A 20,288-nucleotide genomic window follows, 5' to 3' on the forward strand; every position below is an offset into this window, starting at 1 on the left:
GACTCTTAGTTCCAGCAACCAATCAACTGAGAGTGCGTTTAGTTCAGGTAGTGTTGCCTGCAGATATGAGCGAATTTCAGGAAGTGACTTGCATGTGAAGAGGCACTGTTTCCCCTCGGATGGAGTCATAGCAGCGGTTCTAAGGCACACGGGCCTATCAAAATGTGAGTGCAGAGCGCGTGGAATATTTGAGTGTGTGTGCGTGCGAAGTGCGCCCCGCCACTATGTTTCTATGTGTTTGCCAGCACAAGAAAGGCTCTTGAGGCTCTACAGGTGTATTTTGCTAAATCACCTTTATTGAACATACAGTAACACAAATACTACACATCCACATAACAAACAATCAAAATAAAATGTATGCAATTTAATTATTCCAACCTGCTTTATTTGGGGGTGGATCTCACATCCTCTAGGGGGGATTATTTGAATGTACCTGGCAGGCGCCCCGAAGCAGCGGCGCGCATACATTCTGAATGTATATAGGGGAAACACTGAGAGGTCTAAAAGTGCATCATACTGTATAGAAACGCATGCTTGGGTCTGTTTGCATAGAGCTGGACGTGTGCTGGACGTGTGTTTCAGATCTGTCTCCTGCAGACTGCTTTGGGTGAACTTCAAAGCGTTGTGAGAACCAGTCAGACTGGAGAATCAGCTTCCAATCAACCCTGATGATGAGAAGCCAGCTATTGAGCCACAACAATGGTCACCCCTTATGGAAACCCTGCAGCATGTATAACCTGAGTAAGCTAAAATACAAAAGCAAGATAAGCAGAAAATATAAGAACTAAGGAAAATAACATAAAAATTAGTTTTATGCCCAAAACACAAACCTAACTTTGGGTTTATTTACTAGCTCCCGTCAGATGCCTTTGAAGAGAGGCAACTAGCCGCTGGTCTTGGTTATTTTCCAAACAAAGACTGCTGTGAGTTTGGAAGCCTTAGAACCCAAGTTTTCAAATTCACTACTTGTTGGAATAGATCAAGCCCGCTCTTTGAATCTCCCCTCCTGTTTGCTGCTTCTTTTTACTCGCCAAAACTTTAAAATGCAGGTTTACGCCACAAAGGAATATTGGAACATAAACAGTAATGGAAAAGTAAATAACAGTACAAGTATAGGCTTGAACAAGAATGTTGAGCATTATTTCAAGGCTTTTCTTTTGTCGTAAAAACATCACAAAAGCTTTGTGAACTTTATAATAATAGTTCAGTACAGGCTTTCACATTCACTGTTTTACCTCGAGGTATGAAAAGAAATGCACTTCACTTTGGAATAAGCCAAATAAATCGTGAGCCAGGGACGTGACCAGATGGCGCTAAGGGATTTGAGCCTTTACAGACCATTTACGTACACTAAAACCTACATAACACACCAGAGTAAAGGGAAAACCCCAACTGTCGTATGAGGGAGCAACATAACAAAATAGATACAACCTATTCATTTGAAATCCAAATGGGTGCTATATTGAAAAACCTATGTTTGTGTAAATTGCTCATCAGCCTCCATCGTGATGGTAATATGATTGGCTTTCTTGTGTCTCACTAAATGAAAAACAAGCACCAATCCACGCCTTTTGACGCCACCGTGGACCTTTAAATGATTACAAGCCATGCAGATTCAAATTGGAGGTCCAATTCTTCTCCGGCTCAAAAAGGAGCAGGTGGATAATCACCACCGTCCTACAAAAGCTAGCTTCCATTCTCTCTAATGATCAAATCTATGTGGAAGCCATTAGCCTGCTATTCTACTGAAGCCCCCATCAAAAATGCTGTCAGAGGCCCCGCGAATATTATGATTTCAATTACTGTGGTTAGATGTGTTGAACACTGTAATAACACTGAATCTGTGAATGTGGGCGGATGATGGGTGGGATGTACAAGCTACTTTTACTGTCTTCACAAAACGACAGAATTCTACCAATGGACACAGGGACACGAGGAGAATAGTACATATTTGTATTTCATTTAAGATACCAAAGGTGATTTAAGAACTTGCATGCTTAGGAACGCACACAGGGGAACAAACTCAGCTGTTGTTCGGAAAAATCATGAGAGTCCTTCAGATGATTGCCAAACCCTGGGTGATATGTCTCAAGAAATTACTCAAACATGAGAAATGTAACCTTGACAAGCCTGTGTTTAAGTGTCAGCGGGGGGGAGGGTTGTTGAGTATATCCATTAGAGTTAGAGTTATACCTTGTTCCATAGCAACACTACCCCTTAGGTTATCTCACTCACCTCCAATTAACACATGTCAAAGATGTAACAATTGGCATGACATAACTGTCTGTTTTTTGCATGGCTTCTGCCTGTTTTATATCTCCGTGCAAGTAGAATCCAATAAAATCCACTAGTCTTGCCTAGCCTTGTTGCCATGACCACTCCTCAGGGGTTTGCTGGTTGGCCACGAGCATCATCAACCATGATTGATCAATATGAAATGGACATGAATTTCAGTCCATTGGTGGATCCCTGGAGAAATGTGCACTTGAAGTCTTCACAGGTCGAACAATTCTTGCCTAAGCCCAAAATAAATGAACCCAGAAATGAATCGAATCAGTTTTTCTTTCAATAACCGTGAAATATAAGATCCAGTTGATTATAATAACCAATAACCCAAACCTGGAGCAGAACCTAAGGTTTCAGAGAGCCCATATTATTGGCAAATGGTAAATGAATTATATTTATACAGCAATTTATCCAGCTTTTACAACTACTCACAGCGCTTTACAAATCCAAGTCTTATATTACCACCATGACAAGTACGTTTATATTAAGGATATACACAATACAGAGTGTTTAATACCTGATTAATCATTATGCTGGTTAATTTCTGGCTTCAATCATTGTGGCAGACTTTTGTCTGAGATTAAATGAATGAATAATATAGCTAAAACAAAGACAAGTTGCCTTTATCGATGCAGTCTTCCACTTTGCTCCACTTAACAGCGTTGGGAGATAGGTAAAGTGGGGGTACACTTGAACAGGATCTGTTCCAATTGAGACTTTGCCATGCTGTTTTCAATCAGACTCCCCTGATGCAGTTGCCAGCCCTTCACATTAACCCCCCCTGTTCACCTGACCCTTTCATACCTCAATCCCCCCCCCCCCCTCCTCATCCCATTCTCAACCCCAGCTTGCCTCCAAGGGATCAATTGTACAACAAATGCAATGAATTCTTTGGCAGAGCCTGCATTTTCCTCTGAGAGCGTTGGTTGCTCTCACGGTGAACAGGTGCCGGGAGAAGGAAAGCTTTGGAGAAACAAGTGAGTGAGAACCAGAGCGAGGTGGCGATAGAGAGATACGGAGGGAGGGAAAGAGCACCTTTGAGGTCACCGCATATTTCGAGGCAGACTTTGACAAGACTTGGCAGGAAAGGTGCTGCGTTGTGGCGTCTGAATGAAAGGCGCAAGGCGGAAATGAAAGCGGGTAAAGGATAAGATCAGGAAATACAATAAGGAGCTGTCTTGTAAACACCTCGATGCCAACAACAGATAATAAAAGGAACAGGCTGATGAAGCAGTACTTTTATTTCACCTGACAGAGGGGTGTGTGCAGGTCATTATCTTTCAGGATGGATTTAGGTAGCGTTTCGAGAATTACGCTGACACCAACATTATTTGTTCGAGGAGTTAAATAGCTCTTTGTAGTTGTGCAATACTTCCTCCCTTCCTCTACCTCCTCCATCTCCTTTCACAATCTCTTACGGTGAGACAGCAGGAAAAATACCTTATAATACAATCCGAGGCAGACAGAGTACTTGTTATTCAGTGCTGCGCATTAAAAGATCCCTCAGAGCCACACACACAAAAAGCAACCAGCTAATAACATTCATAATGCGTGTGAGCAGAATATGTAAGTCAAGATTTAACATTATTATTGATTTTATTCATACATTCTGTAAAAGGCCATCATTGCAGTTAATTAGCTTTAGTTGGCCTTATACATAATGTATCTTTTCCAATAAAGAACAAAAGAATAGATGGGGTTTCAAAAATACGGCTCCAAATACTTAACAGTGATACGAAGGGTAATTATACTTGCTTGTGTGTGAACTCGCTACTTTTTAAATTATGATGTGTGTGAACTTTCTTTCCTCAGAGGGACTACCAAAATGGCAGCGCTCGGTAACTGTCCGAAACACATCATGTATACCAAAGGGTGTTCCAGCACACTGATGAGGAGAGGGGAGCGCTGTGACCCTTTCACACAAAGGAAACAGCCCATAGATCACAACGATTGGTCTAATTGCATCTAGTTAATATACAAGGGGTTTCTATGTAAACATATTATACTCAGGCTGGAACTTATATCAACAAACAACACTATTCAAAGTGTCTCCAGACTGCAAATACACAGGACATGCAGCCCTTAAAAAACAAACAGCAGATGCATGTAATCAGTAACCTAATCTGAGTATACAAATATAAAAGTAATGTATCCTGATCAGTCACTTTTGGGTTACCTTGATATGAAATGCATCCTGATTATGTAAAGTAGTCACTTTGTTACTCCCGAAGCCACCTCTGGGAAACCATACCCTATGTTATTATTGTCATTGTGTGCATGATACAATGACAATATTAGCATTTACCCATTATGACTGTAAGGGTTTGACTTTATATTTTATAAAAGCCACTGCAAATCTCAAGTTTGGGCTGTCAGTCATCCAACATTTGGAAACAGACTGTTCCCTTGTATGGAGTCAGTTTACTTCACACTTACTGTCATCCTCCACAGCCCATGACAGTAAGTGCTCCACGCACCCTGCAGCTGCATTCTTATCAAGTGGATGACATCCACACTCGTATCAAATGTTATATGGTGAAAATATTTTATTATATACACATATAATGTTTCAGGGGCATCAGCACAATACAATATTATTCCAGAGAAAACACTGGACTATATATTTATGCAGTGTATTAAATTCAGAGATCAAAAATAAAGTATTCATTCTATGCAGCTCAAGGGGACAAGGACATTATGTTGCAGGCACTGAGTGATATAAAGGGACACATTTTGAATATTGAATGTAGAAATAAGCAATTAAGTCTGCAAATATTTAATTTTAGAGAAAGTGGTATGATTTTTGTGGCAGCATTACTTCTCCGTCTACCCTATGATGCTTTGTTTGTCTGCTTCACGTCACTAAATGTTCTTGTAACAGTTTAAGTGACTTGAAAATTAGATGATGGTCAGTGTGACCTGGTACACATGGCACGAGTGACACCTCTATCTTAACAATGCTGTACATGGCACTTTAAGAGGGAAATAATTGAATTACTGCATATAGTGAAAATGATTGAAGGTCATATCTCCTACAAAATTCACATTATCTGAAACAAAAACAGCTACTTCTGCTCGAATTGTGTCGTTTATCCAGGTTATTGGCACTTTATTGAAAACTACCCCCTGTAGTGCTATACCAAACAACAATTCTATACTAACAATATTTTCAAAACGAAAATAATGTGTAAAAACTTAACCTACTGTTGAAATAAGTAAGAGTACAAGAGAACATTAAATCAAGATACCAATCAAATAAATACGTTATGAGTTTGTGCATAGCCTATTATTGCCCTAATTTGGTCATGTTTGGTTCATGAGATAAATTCATTCATCAAAGGAACTATCTTTGTAGCATGGGGGCTGAGTTGTACAAAAGCTTTCACCGCTTCTTATACATTTGTGAAAAGACTGCATGCTATACATTAAAACAATAGTTACCAAAACTGCAGTGTGGATAGAAGCTAAGGGTAGGAAATCTCCTGAACGCAGAGGTTACAGATTCATGTAAACTAATAAAAGACAGGTTTGATTCGATTCCTTCCCGAAGCGATCAATATGTTCATTCATGAAGCAGCTGATCAAAGGAAATACAATATGGACATATGTCAGCACGTGCAGAGATTTGACAGAATTGGTTAATCTGATTTGTAGGTCTTTGTGAAGCATCGGAAAAAAAGCATGTATCAGGCCTTGGCAGTGAATCCACGGGGAAAGTATTTGTATGAATGCTGACAGAAGCCGCGCAGCAGAGACAAATGAAGCGGCCGGACGGCTGGGCGTGATACATGGAGCCCGTTGCACACTACAGGCACCCACATCCATTGCGTACTTAATGGTGTGTTTAATTAGCTTTTAATCATATTTTGATTCAACCTCTTTCACTTCTGTGGAGTAAACCTGTATTTCTCGCAGAGTGAATTCGCTTGGAGACCGATTTCCCCGTCGTTTGCAATGACATTCTTCCGACCTCAGGTAACTTCACTTAGATCACTCATGTGAATAACGTGACGATTTCCGACAAACACCGACAGGCCGGATTGTGAAGAACATTCATCAGGTGAGAAATTAAGTCATCTGGCAGAAAACATTTGAATGACTATTAACCAGATTTCCTCCGCAGCTCTTGCAGTGTATCAACACCTTTCTCAAACCCTAGAAAGGTGCCAGACCACTGCACTATTTGTTGTGTCTCAAATATTATGTTCATTTTCAGGCTCCTATTTATATTTTGTGCCTCTACTGTTCAAAATGTGCTTTATTTTCTCATACTTCCTGTGTTTGCAGCACCTCTTCTCACCCTACATAACAAACTACTGTACAGGAAAGGGAAAACCCCAAGGAGCATAATCGGGCCTCTTTAAGGATGTATAATTCAAGCATGGTGCCCAGATAAACTCCATGCTCCAGTGGTAATTGCAAATTCTCTATTGAAGTATAGGTCATTTTCTCATAGAAGACAAAAAGCTACAAAATATATAAATAAAACATTCATTTTTTAACTTTGGCTCAGCCCGTCCTTTGTGAGAGTGGTTGTTAACTCCCCAAAGTCACTTTCCTTGTCTGTCTCAACAATGGAGTTAGCAGAATCGTTTCCGCCTCATTTCCTAGGCAACCTCTGAAACCGACTCCTGTGTCAGGCCAACCTGCGCTGACAACCCCCCCGCTGGAACACACACGCATACACACATGCGCACGGCCTGAAATCCAGCATGATGTCTTGGATCTTCTCCCTCTCTTCTTTACACTTGATTGACTAGCTTCTGCTCACTGCCTGCCAACCCTCCAGGGTCATTTACGCTGCAGAGAGAAGAAAAGAGATGGCGAAAAAGAGACAGATCAGTAAGAAAAGCCCAATAAGGGGAATGAATAGCAGAGGTGAAAGAAAAGAAGAGGCCAGGTTCATCTGGAGCTGTCAAAAGCCCCGGCTTTGAGAAGCTGAAAAACCTGTCTCCTCTTCCTCCTGATTTTCTTTTTACTTTAGGAAGCTCCCTCTGGGATTTTGTCATTAATTTATTTCCACGGAGCCAAGTTGGACTACAGCAGGGGGGAATAACAAGTTTGTCAACCTTGGAGTCAGGGTCACACAGGAGACGCTTCGTATGGAGATTATGTGGGAGATTTCAAGGACAGATATAGACTTTGTTTGATGTTAAAAGAAAATGGCTGGATTACCATTGAATATTATATTTTCTGAATAATCAGTGCATAGTCCTCTTTGTGCCTTTGAAAACAAAACATTTGAGACGATAGTAACTGTGACTGAACATCTCTGCATTGTGATCTACAACCCTCTCTGGATAAGTCCAGGTTGTGGATGGGCCACTCGAGGACATGGCAAGAGTCACTCCAGCCTGGACTGTCTGCTCCATGTCATCGTACTTAAGGGGAATCTTCAACCTTTGAGATGCGGGCACTCTAAAGTAGGCTTCTTGCAAGGACCCCTCAAACCTAACACTAACCCTCCATTTCCAATTTCTAACTTATGCTGACTCCACTTGAGTTAATTTATTAGATTTAGTGCAGCTCCCTCAGGAGCCATAACAGGCTTTATACAACGGTTGTAGTGGTACTCCCAAAGACCTGTAAACAGAGTTTGATGTCAATAATCGATTGAGCAAATGGGGCCTAAAAGCACACGGTAAAAAGTTTGGCCAAGTTCTCTCAGAGGCTGCTTTACAAGCTCTAGGTAAGCGTTCTCTGCTTTCACATTTGCACCATTTGGTCACTGTGCAATAACGTCCTGATTTATCGATAGCTCCAGCCATGAGTTTCCTTTTGTCTAATACTTCCATCGCTGCATTTTAAAGCTTGGCTACGGTTACCATTATGTTCTTGATCACCTCCCCTGAAACGATGGTCAATGAACAGGCATGTAAGGCAAACATACTGTCTGTAAAATCATACGTGTAAGATAAATAAGGAATGACGCACCAGGTGTGGGTTGAGGGATAGGTGTGGGAGGGAAGCAAGTGGTATGATGGGGAATGGCAAGGACATGGACATTCTGTAGCTGGACAAGGATCTTAGGGCTGTGCGATTATGGCAAAAATCATAATCACGATTATTTTGGTCAATAATTGATATCACGATTATTAAATACGATTATTCATTGACTTTGAAAACATCCATTTATTGAACTTTTAAATACAAATAATAATTTGAACAGTATCTTTTTAACTGTTTATTTCCCTGAGCGTATAATTCAACTGAAAAACCAATACAAAAATAAATAAAATAAATGATACATTTATATCTACATTTAAATAAATAATATCAAAATAATAAATACCAATAAACAAGATCAACAAATATTTTGGAGCGCACTTCAACAAGCTACTAAACATATATAAATATGATAAATACAAATAAATTAGATCAAATATGTTGCAGTGCACTGTCACAACCTAGCAAAGCAAAATAATCGTTTTTTTCGATTATGTTGTTTTCGTAATTGTGGCAGGCCAAAATCGTAATTGCGATTAAAATACGATTAATTGCACAGCCCTAAAGGATCTTCAATGGTTGTTTAGATTTCGTATTGCAATTTTCCCAAAATGTCAGTGTCATTTACACAGCTGCTAAAAGACAAAGAGATGGACACATGTGATATGGCCGGTAGTGCTTTTAGTGACAAGTCTGCGGAAGGAAAATGTGTCATGCCAGGCAAATTATGTGTCATTTTGAAGGCATCTTTCTGGGCAATTTTGTTGAAAATAGCGCCCATTTTACCTCGACCCCTGTGCTGCATGGAGCCAAAGCTTACGACGTACAACAACACATGCTGAGCCCAGAATAAATAATAAATAATAGTCGGTGAATAATGCAGGAAATTAATTTGAGGAGCGCTAATTTCGATGGAATCACATGTTTACTTCCACATCTGCTCTCATTTTCATTTCCTCTCCTTCCTTTCATCATGCCACGTTGGTGTCCTGCTGATTGTTCACGCTTTGAAAAAAAACTCACAAAGAGAATACACATGGCGGAGAATTGCCTCCATGTGTTTCCTTTTTTCTCCAGACACACACCTATGCTGACACACACATATTGAGACTCATCACACAGGCTTATTAATACGCATAACTTCTCAGGGAGTATTTATTGTTCATTACACATACACATGCAGTGCTCACACTTCTCCCACACCTATATTCGTATAAGGAGCCTCGCTTGGATCTCCTTTTGCAAAGCTGTGTGTACTTTTAAGTCGAGTTGACATTTTGCCACATTTCTCATTTGTACAAACCCTTACACTGGTCTATCTGAATAATACAGTTGCATTACTGCAACTACAGAGCGCGTATTTGCTGGATTAAGTACATTCTCTTGCTTCATAGGTATTTTACTTTCTTCTCGCTGAAATGAATTTGAATTTGGCACCTCATAGTCTAATAGGAATACGCGGCTGAAAGGACTGAAAGGATGATAGTGAGGCGGCCGACGTGTTCTTGGCTGTTTAAAATGAAACATGAATTCTCATTAGGGTTAGAAGGGGGCTGTTGCAGATGGAGTAATCCTTGGCAGCAGCAAGCGCTAATATTTCCAAAAGCATTAATACGTGTGTGTGTGTGTGTGTGTGGGTCTGACTGGAGGATGGGAAGTAGGACGCCCGCAGAGGGAAGGCGACACACAAACACTCCCGGCGGCGTCGTTGTGAAAGAGACACACGCACCTGAAGCTGAATCATCGTGGAGCGGCAACAGCCTGTGCGATTTGCTAATGCAAATTTAGGCCCAATCACACCCACGCTGACTTTGTTTAAGGAGAGGAGGGGAGACACGTGGAGAGAGGTGAATGGAAGAAGGAGATGACTGGGAGATAAAATGGAGAACAGGGAGAGACCAGGCAAGTGTAGGGATGAGTAACTGTGATGTATGGGATTTTAGTTATCATACACAAACCGGCAGGATTAAAGGGAAGTGGCCCAAAGCAACAACTGTGCGGTAATGATAACATTTTCTTTCAACCAAAAATTCCCAATCATAAAGTTCCCAGTTATGTGTATTCACTCTGTCTGAAACACTTTTTTTTCCTCTATTCCAGATTATATTAAGTCAAGATGAAATGTCTGCAGATTTGCGTTCCTGCTGCATTTCTGACCTTTGGAAAAAGCCGGCTCTTAGTGCTGCATGTGGCTCCGGCCCAGGTTCTGCTGTGTGGCCCATGGGGAAATGCCAATCAGCCAGTAGGGACCGGTGAGAAGCCAGAGTACAGAAGCTCTGCCTGAGCTACAGTAGCCGCCAGCTAGCAGATAAGTCCACATTAGAAGTTTTAATATGATTCTAAACACTGATATAGGGCTCTCAGTGCCTGCTGCTGCTCCCTGGGCCGACAACTCATGGAAATACACCAACAGGATGTAGCCTACAGGGCACCAAGGTGACCACCGCTGATAGAGAGTGAGGACAGGAAGGGGATTCATCAAATGCAGATGTTGGGTGGCCAGCATCTATCTCTCATGGGAATGTGAAGCCACAGTATGGTTAACACATTCTTCATATGCTTTTCATCAATCTCATGGGTTCAAATGAGGTCACCTTGAAGCAGTGTGTTATTTGTTTCAGTTAAGTGCAAAGGTGTAAGGAGACAATCTGACAGATGCACATTGAATGCCAAAGAAATGGAACTTAAAGGTATCAGAGTCCCGCCCACACGGTTTGAGTGACAGGAGTGACAGGTGATCTCTGAGAAAAGCAGTGCGGAAATAACTTTAAGTGCTCTATTTCCAACCCTTTGCAACAGCAGATCATTGTGTCCCTGAACTTGTGTTACTATCAATAACACAACATATATCTACTTACTAAACTTTGTTTGTTAACATAGTTCATTGACTCGACACTTTTTGAACGTTAAAGCATGTAAACATGTCACAGAAGAGGCACAACATGAATATGGACCTGAAAATGAGCATAATATGTCCTCTTAAAATGTATTATTTCAAATGCCATTTTTGATACTATTTAAGGGCAGCGTTTTTTACTTCAACGGCCTGGCTAGTATGTTCAAGGGTCCAAATGACCCCTGTAGATTCAAGATGGAGAGTACAACATGTCCTTAATTGAATAAAATCCATCAACGCTGGGTATCAGTTGTTATACATTAAGCACAGCTTTCGAAATGTGCACTTACAAAGGATGCACTTCTGCTCTGTTGGACACTATTATTTATCACTTCAAAGGTAACAGAGATGTACACATGAAACATTCAAGGGCAATATTTACAGCCAGCTCACCGTTCCTCTCTCGATGCCTATTAGGCCTAAAAGCTATTGATTGATCAAATGTATCTCAGTAATGATCTGAAAGTTAGATTTCCAACCACAGGCATAAGGTTCTCCCGCCCCTGAATGCATCAGTATGGGAGGTTGAGTACACAGAATATTTAGGGTATCAGACTCGGTTGGGAAAATGCATTTAAATACGGTCTCACATATCTGCACCCAACGATTGCAATTTGTCATTCCAGACACTTAACCAGCTTCAAGACAAGACATGCCAGTGGCAGGATAAAGATGAAAAACACATTCTTCATGTTCACCCATGCATTCAAGCCGCACTCCACTACTATTTTCTCTCACTCTAAAATCTACTATGCACTGTAATTGCGAGACGACCCGAGGATCGCCACAGGAACACAACGTTTCTCGGTGTTTAACGCAAACAACAAAAAGTGCCTGCCATCTCCCCATCACCCTCACCTCGTCCACTTTTCCCCATACTCAAAATCAACCACCATTACCCTTCTATCTGCTACTGCTATTGTCCTCCCTCGCTGTATCCTCCCCCCCCCCACACCTCTCTCTCTCTCAGTGCTGGGCCGTCTCTAGAATGTTAAAAGCCTCTAACACTGTGATGTCCCTGCAGAGCCCTCTGTCCTGAGAGGGGAGGCTGTGCTGAATGCTAAATGACGCTCTCCACTGCCGAGTCCCGTTCCACGCACAACCATTGGCGGCAACAGGCGCTTGTGAAAGTGAAATAACGGACGTGGAAAGGGGTAGGCAAAAAGAGAATGAGAGGGGTTGGAGGAGCTAAATTGGGGTTACCAAGGGGTTTGCATATGAGGTCTCATCTGTAAGACTTCCAAAAGATGGTGCTTGAGGTTCAAATACTGTGCTGGATGAAAGACCCCCTTACTGTGAATCTGCTTGGTTTAAAGGGGCCATATTCTGCTCATTTTCAGATTCATATTTGTATTTTGTGTCTCTACGTGTGTGTGTCCATGTGTGTTTGCAAGCAAAATATTATCGGAGCGCCATTAACGGGTGGACATGCAGCCCCTAATTAAGCTCAAATTATACATATATTATACATGTTCTCCTTTTACAGGATGCGTTGTTTTCCCTGTGACTGCTAAATTGACTGTGACATAAACAATCAGTGGAGTGCTGCTCTGAATTAAACTCATAGTCAGCAACAACTAAAGGCTGACGGGCGATCAACAAATATAATCAGGATTTATAATGTACTGGAAAAACACCCAAGCTGGTTATTAATAAAAACTCCACAGGCCAAGTTAGATTTCAAAATAGAAAACATAGTATCACGGCAATATCAGAGCCCTAACAGCCAAACATGCATCCTCTTTCCATTACTTGGAAACACATCATGACAAGCGCTTAAAGCAAAAATGATTGGCCCAGCGTCTCGCTCAGCAGGCGGCAACATTGACCGAAAAGCAAACGGAGGAGAAAAGATGGTTTGGAAGACGACTGGCCAGTGGGTCGAGCGGCTCATCCAGTTTGTGTTTGTAGAACCAGGGACAACATACCAGGAAAACAAGATCCCGGAAACAGTACACACTTCCAAACCAACTTATCAAAGTATTTCATGAAGTGGGATTACATTTTTAATTTCGATATGTCCTACTGGTTATTGATTGCTTGTAAAACTGAACCTAGAAGTTCCTGTCATGGTATTTAAGACTCAACCAGTCTCGTGTGAGTAAAATCTCAATATGACCCGAGTCAGATAACACATGCTAGAAAGATTCATAGGTAACATTACATTACATTACATGTCATTTGTTAGACGCTTTTATCCAAAGCGACTAACATACATTCAGTACTGTGGACAATCCCCACAGGAGCAATTTGGGGTGAAGTGTCTTGCCCAGGGACACAACTACATGCTGACTGCAGTGGGACTCGAACCTGCTATCCCGTGATTCAAAGTCTATCATAGTAACCACTGGGCCACAGCCTCCTAAAATGTTCTTTAATCATGACTAAATGACGGGAACAGGTGCTTAACATGCATAGGCTGGGACCTGGGGATAGAGGAGAGAGCGTATGAGGCCGCGGGATTTGGTGACAAATAAAACCTCCTGTATACGAACAAATACAAACTCAGCAGAATAAGCTGCATCCCCACCTGTGCGCACACTATCTGCACACACACTTTGTCGCGCACACACCTTTGCACCCAAATGAACAGCTGCTGTGTTAAGCATTATCTAAATACAATCAGGATGCACTCACCAACAGCACCATTTGCATCCCTCTCACTCTGTCTCGGCATTTCGCCATGGCTCGTCAGCACTTTAGTAAAAGGGCTTTTCACGCACAAACACAATAAAGCCCCCAACAGGCGTCTCAGGTGGGTAGCAAAGCTATAATCCTCTTTCCATCTAAGCACCTTTTACTGTAGGTAGACGAGGACGGGGAAGAGAGAGAGCTGGGAGACAGAATTTGTCACCCCTCTCCTTCCCTCAGCTGCAGGAGTATTTGCATAGCCTATACACGAGGTGCGAGGATTGATTTAATTGGCTATCTTGTCTTTTTCACCCAGATATGATGCTGCAGAAGAAAAATAAACGAGGTTATGCGCTGGGTTTGAGGGAGAAATAAAGATTTCCATCCTTTTTGATTAATGTGTGTGTCCTGCATACGTGGCTGTCAGTGTATGTGGGCCCAATACGTGTGTGTGTGGAACGCACAGGGTTTTCAGAAAGAAGCGGCGAAGGCAGGAACACACACTCTTTAGCAGAGAACACAGGCCTCATTTAGGTTAGCACAGGATTAGCCACGCCGAGCCGCACAAGCACTGGAATTAAAATGCAAATGAGGACAAGGATTGCACAAGAGGGGTGCAACAAGACGAGGATAAAATAGCATGTGTGAGGACGGATGCAATATGTGCTCCGCTGGTATTATTTGTATTGTGTCTGATTGTAATTGCTGCTGTTGTGGAGATGTCACAGTAGGTGAAGCAGATCGAAGCATGTGTTATATTTCATATTATTTCTTTTCAAAAGAACATATTGCCAATTAAAGCGGTTGTTGTGAACAAAGAAGTCCAGTGGACACAGAGGGACGAAACAGTGTCGTGCTAATTATAGATGTACTATTCAAAACACACTGTATTGATGTTAATGCTCTCTTTTTTTAAACATGGGAAACCATATGAGAACAAAATATATCTTTGCTCCATTTACAAAATAAAAAAAGGTATCTTCACCAATTTGACAGAGAATCAGATCTCATTGTTATGGGAAGTATTGCTCAGTCTGTTAAACATTTGTTTAGGGCCGTTCTGTGGCTCTAAAGGAGTTAGGAGTGTAAAAATAAACCGTGATGATGTCCCATGATGTCAGCATCCTGGGCATAATGACAACAACGATTGCAATCAGTGTATTAAAACCTATCAAGTTGCACTTTGGGAAGTTTCGCTTTTAGCATCTTGGTATATTCGGGAGTAAAAGTCCAGATATCTCCGTTTTTACTGCACATTGTGACCGACCTTTCACAAATTTACATTTTTCAGTTAATTCCTGAACTTCAGTGCAGACCACAGACCGTGTCAGTGGAAGGAGAAAAACTTAATAGATGTTGACCTCACACTGTTTTCTCAACTGTATCTGTTTCCTGATTAAATCCCTCCTCGATTAGGCATTATTGAATAGGTGCTCTCTATCACAGGCTCGACATTGAGAAGGGTACGCAGTGCTGAGGCAATTATAAGTTTTCACTGCTTGCATCTGCCCTCCGGCTAAAAACACAGTGGCAAATTAATCATCTTAAAAATGGCCAAAACTAAAGGTTAGCCATAATCCTCCACATCATTGTCCATATGCGAGCATACACACACACACACACACACACACAGGGTCGTCTCCTTCTTGTCTCCTCGTGTGTCCTCTGAGTGGACATAATGAAAGTTAATGAATAAATCCATAACTTATATTTGAAAAAATTGGGACACCCTGCACAGACAGGAAAGGACATTTCTCTGGAAAATGTGCACAGATTTCATTAGGGCAAGAACACCGCCTTGGGAGGGTTCAGGGGTGCAAAGAAAACAGGCGAAGTTTCACGAGCAGTTTCACGAGCAGCAGTGGGAACAGTTGGACCGAGAAGAAGCCCAGGCGGACACTAAAGTCCCTCATATACTCCCGAGCAGACGTGTACACGGACATCTGCAGATACTACGGACGTGTATCAGTTCTGAGTCCACTTAAAGGACAGGATTCACACATGCAATACATCGGCGTCTACAAGAAGTCCATGGACAATCAGTGCTGTCACAACAAATTAGAGGTACAACAATCTCCACCTCCAATGACAACTTTTACGTCATTCAACCCTTGTATACTTGCGTATATATGGAAGGTATCATTTTAGCCCCTGAGCCAGTACAGTCCAATTAGACAGTGACTGAAAAAATATACTTAAGACAGTGCACATTGATTAACATTTCTGTAAATGCGCCAGTTAGCCAACAGGCTATTTTTCATCTGCAGTCCTTGGACAAATGTTGAAAGTCATCCTAAAAAAAAATGTCACTTCAAATGACAGGTAAATACAATCAGTAAAACAACATTCAACATAGATGCTTATGTTATGATAAAAGCATATATAAAAACTAAACTAAAATACATATTCACAAAGCAGACAGATAGCAACAGGTCAAGGCACATGTGTACAAACAGAGCGTTGTAAAGTGCAGATTGTGTCAGTGTTGACAGAGCTGATTTTCCACTAACCATGTTTTTAAATTAGATAAATGATAAATAAACTGCAGGTGTTTTGTTCTCTAATTGTTACTGGGATTGAGTTCCACTGTTGTGCAGCTTTAAAAGAAAATGAAGATTGGCTGAATGAACTCTTCCTTCATGGAACAACGCAATCTCCTCTTGTTGCAGCTCTTGTTGACCTAGTTACAGGTGTGCGTATGGTGATAAAATGTCTGAGCGGAGGTGAGGTAAGGCCGTGTATTATTTTGTACATGAGGCAAGCATTTGCATATCTAATTACATTTTCCCAACTCAACAAGTTGTATTTTGTGAGTATTGGGCAATGATGAGAATAAACCAGGTTGTTAAGCAGTAGGTGATGTGAGATATAACCATAGTCAGTGCATGTACATCAGAGCAGCCTCTGTTGACATGACCTCAAATTTGACAGACTGAATTTGACCCTGTTGCAGACCTTTTTCACCTGAGCCTTAAAATTGAGTCTTGAATCAATTAAGACCCCCAGGTATGTGTACTGTGAGACCACCTGTAGCCTCTCCCCGGACACAAACACATCTGGCTCAACGCAGGAGGACTTGGTTTTGGTGAAGAACATACATATATATTTACTTCAGTCTCAGTTGAGATTTGTAGCAAATATTAGCATGAGAAGATGGTGGATATAGCTATGAACGTAGCATGCACTGCTTTAAACTATGCTATGAGAGTCAATCACCCACTCTGATCCCAGCCTGATCTCACTATGTACGCCCAGCTGTCATCATATATTTGAGGTAGAATGAGAAATAGAGATCTTATAATAGCACATGTATACTATATTTTATACCTCTTCCATGCTTCTCCCATAGTTATATTTGTCAGACTTGAACACAGTACTTCTCAACATCAATTATCATTACCTTGGGTATTCAGCGTAGATAATGATGACTGACACATCTCTGTCTAACCATAGAAACCTACCACAGCTTTGAGTGCTATCTCTGAAAAAAGATTCTGCATCAGGAAAAAAAGCAAGAAGCTGATGGATCAGTATCAATCATCCAGACATGTTTTCCGTAAAAGTTTTTTTGCAAAGAGTCTGAACACCGCATCATACTGGTTTTGATCTGTATTCATTGCAGCCCTGAGATCGAAGCATTCGCTGTCCCTCTGTAAGCAACGGAGATTTATGACGGGTGTATTTGTCGGGGGCCGGCCTAATCCATAGGCTTTCCTCAGAATGGGAACTTGTCAGATAGACGGACAGTCAGACAGACTTTTCTCAAGGAAGGCTTGCTTGTCAAATTGCAGTCACACAATCAGGCATTTGCACACTCACACACACATTCTTCCCCCAGCTAGGGGTCACATACCCAATCAGGTACACACAACATTCACACACACTGCAGTGTACTGGTTTGATATGGCGCCCAGAGTGTGATGACAGTATCAGGTTCTGGTGTGATTGAGGTGACGGAGGCAGAGGCAGGATGAGGGCTGTCATCAACTGTGACTGACAGGAAGTTGAGGTGGTGAAGATGGTGGGGGGGTGACAGCTGAGTTCATGGCATGCAGTCGATCCCTCTGTTTGTCTATGTGTTGTCTCACCTACCTCTCTGTGTCTCTCTATCCATCCGTCTCTATCTTATGCCCGCCAGTCTGCGTCAACCTTTCCGTCTTTGTCTGTCCATCTCTCAGTTTCAAACACACTTTTTTTTTTCTCTCCTCGGGTAATGTGTGGATGCATTATGCCCTTTCTTCCCTTTGTCAGACACTGCATCAAGAAAAACAAAAGGAGACCCATAAATAGGGTTTAGAGAACATGCACCCAATTTATTTTGACAGTGGGGGAGGTGTGTGTGTGTGTGTGTGTGTGTGTGTGTGTGTGTGTGTGTGTGTGTGTGTGTGTGTGTGTGTGTGTGTGTGTGTGTGTGTGTGTGTGTGTGTGTGTGTGTGTGTGTGTGAGGATGTATGCGTGTGCACGGGTGTAAGTCACTTTGACAGCCGCTGCAAATGAGGCAATATTGCAGGTATTGACTGACATGGTCGGCCCCGGGCCCTCTGCTCACTAAAAAAGAGTGGTCATCATAAATCACAAGTTGTGTTTGTAATTCATGTACCTGCTGGAGATGCAGGGACTTAAAGCCTTAATCCAGGCACTGATTAAACAATGATGTGATACGTCTAAAACGGTTTTGCTAAATAAAAGGTCTTATTTAATAACATGTTCATTTCCATTACCTGTAGTGTGTTATGAAGGTTTTTGTGCATGTAAATGGTCTGCAAAGGCGAAAATCCGACAAATATCTGAGTGGTTATCCAATCGCAACAGAGCCGACCAGCTAACCAATCAGCACAGGCAGCACAAGAAAAATGTACCACTTTTTGAACAATAAAGCATCGGAACATGTCACAGTAGAGGCACAACATACAAATATGAACCTGGAAATGTGCATAATATGGTCTCTTTGTACTGTACTGCAGAGTGTAGAAAATCCCACCACTGAGACATGAAATTGAACGAGTGCAAAAAAAGTTTAAAGCCTTTGTCAGTGACACTAATGGATCTGTACAGGTGTTAAAAAAAACACACTTTTCTGTGGGCATAAAGAGTGAAATTCAGTTAAGTCAGCAGTGTGACTTGTCAACACTTTATTCCTGCCTTGAAACACCACTCTGTGCAAAAATAGCCTTTAAATGCTTAAGCAACTAGTAAAATGGTTACTGAGGAGAACATTCGGACAGAACGGTTTGTAAGAAGGAAACAACGGACAGGCTAACTATAGATTTAGGAGCACCATATTTTCCACTTAACGTGCATTAGACATAATTATACAAATCTGAAGAGCAGGTCATGTGGATTTCAAAATAAATATCGTAGAAGCTTTTTAATTCAAGAACAGACTGTACTTTCCTAATTTCTCAGGTACAGTAGTTCAGCAACACTTTCTATTCTTAGTCTCCTTTTTTGCCCGCCTTGCTTCCTCTCTAGTTTGGAACAAAGGCGGTGAGATGAGGGTCATCTTTCCTGACAGTAAGGGCGGTCAGCCTTACGAAATATGTCATACTCTGCCGCCTTTTACAGTACGCCGCTCCGACTGACCTCTTCGCTCGGGTGCATGTTCCCGTACGCTGTAAGTATGGTATGGGTGTGGGAAGATCCTGATCTCTTAACATCGCCCAGTTTCAACCTCTGCTGTTTGTGTGCTGGCAATGTGGCATTGTAAAAAAGACTGGCCTTTTAACATCACTCTGCTTTTGTTTTCTGTGCCCGCAGTGTAAACGTCCCACATTAACCGATTTGAAATCCTTTGACAGGGAGGGTTCTGACCTTTGGATATAAATAACACTCTATTTGACTTGTGAACAGAACGCACGCTCGGTTCTCCAAACGACTGTTGGTGGCCGGGCTAATTGCTTTTGTGTGCTTGTCTCTTCGGCTGCCAAGTTGCACTCTGCTGAGCCACAGACTTGGCCTGCGCATGAGAGAGAGTTGGACAACAGGGCTCTAAAATATGCCAACATCCATTTGACTGCTTGGCAGTAATACAAAGGGGATGTAGATTGGAGGGAGAGAATGAGCGAGAAAGGGAAAGGGAATGAGACAGAGAAAGGTGAATGAGAAACTGTCAGTTTCTTAATGTCGAGTATACCTGCTGCAGAGCCACTATTTCAAGTATACTACGTCATCCAGTGGCGCCGAATGCTGGGCATTTAACATGCATTTAAACAGTCCTTCGGCGCCACTCGATGACGTAGTATACTTGAAATAGTGGCTCTGCAGCAGGTATACTCGACATTGAGAAACGGCCACTGTCAGTGACCAGAGAGGTTGCGGAAATAGTGAAAAGCAGTGAATAGTGGATAACATTTTCTCAGCTGTTTAAGCCCTATTTTGAGTCTTGATAGCCCATGACGGTACAGGCGCTCCTCCGTTATGCGGAAATTTACATACAAATCAATACATATTGACTTGCCATTAAATGTATTCCCCTTTCCCCTGAACTATTTTCCCTCTTCCTCCTCCCATTCCTAATTCCTAATGATTG

Source organism: Trematomus bernacchii, unplaced genomic scaffold, assembly GCF_902827165.1.
Source record: "Trematomus bernacchii unplaced genomic scaffold, fTreBer1.1, whole genome shotgun sequence".
Lineage (NCBI taxonomy): Eukaryota > Metazoa > Chordata > Actinopteri > Perciformes > Nototheniidae > Trematomus > Trematomus bernacchii.